The following is a 1215-nucleotide window of genomic DNA, read 5'->3' on the forward strand; positions in this document are numbered from 1 at the left end:
CTCAGCCTCCCAAATAGCTGGGATTACAGGCGTGCGCCACAACGCTCGGCTAATTTTGTATTTTTAGTAGAGATGAGGTTTCTCCATGTTGGTCAGGCTAGTCTCGAACTCCTGAGCTCAGGTGATCCCCCTGCCTCGGCCTCCCAAAGTGCTGGGATTACAGGCGTGAGCCACCACGCCTGGCCTTTTTTTTTTTTTTGAGACAGAGTCACACAGGCTGGAGTGCAATGGTGTGATCTCTGCTCACTGCAACCTCCACCTCCTGAGTCTGAGTGATTCTCCTGCCTCAGCCTGCTGAGTAGCTGGAATTACAACTGCTTGCCACTATGCCCAGCTAGTTTTTGTATTTTTCGTAGAGACGGGGTTTCACTATGTTGGCCAGGCTGGTCTCAAACTCCTAACCTCAGGTGATTCACCTGCTTCAGCCTCCCAGAGTTCTGGGATTATAGGTGTGAGCCACTACACCCGGCCCAGTATCCCCATTTCTTGATAAAGACGGTTAACATTTTCTCAACCTTGTAAAGAACCACGGCAACACAGGGTCAACACCTCTCTTCCCCTCATCATTCTAATAAATTGATGCTGTAGGGAGGAAGAAATATTTTTTCTTCTTAGATTCATGACTGACGCCCCTATAACAAAAGCCCCTATTAGAAAAGAAGCCCCGGGCTGGGTGCAGTGGCTCTTGCCTGTAATCCCAGCACTTTGGGAGGCCTAGGTGCAATCACGACTCACTGCAACAGCTGCCTTCTGGTTCAAGCAATTCTCCTGCCTTAGCCTCCCGAGTAGCTGGGATTAGAAGTGCCCGCTACCACACCCAGCTAATTTTTGTATTTTCTGTAGAGATGGGGTTTCACCATGTTGACCAGGCTGGTTACAAACTCCTGACCTCAAGTGATCTACCCATCTTGGCCCCCCAAAGTGCTGGGATTACAGGCGTGAGCCACCGTGCCTGGCCTGTAAGTTTATTTTTTTATGTTTATTTTTTTTTATTAATTATTATTTTATTTATTTATTTATTTTTTTTTGGAGACGGAGTCTCCCGCTGTCGCCCAGGCTGGAGTGCAGTGTCACGATCTCGGCTCACTGCAAGCTCTGCCTCCCGGGTTCTGGCCATTCTCCTGGCTCAGCCTCCCGAGTAGCTGGGACTACAGGCGCCCACAACCGCGCCCGGCTAATTTTTTGTATTTTTAGTAGAGACGGGGTTTCACCGTG

The 1215-nt window shown here is 49.3% G+C and overlaps 1 protein-coding gene across 1 annotated transcript in view; it reads left to right on the forward strand.

The window, feature by feature from the left end:
- The window catches only part of QTRT1 (queuine tRNA-ribosyltransferase 1), a 16957-nt gene that overhangs the window by 1734 nt on the left and 14008 nt on the right, over positions 1–1215 (forward strand). The window lies entirely within an intron of this gene.

The sequence above is a fragment of the Mandrillus leucophaeus genome, unplaced genomic scaffold (assembly GCF_000951045.1).
Source record: "Mandrillus leucophaeus isolate KB7577 unplaced genomic scaffold, Mleu.le_1.0 Scaffold112, whole genome shotgun sequence".
Classification (NCBI taxonomy): Eukaryota; Metazoa; Chordata; class Mammalia; order Primates; family Cercopithecidae; genus Mandrillus; species Mandrillus leucophaeus.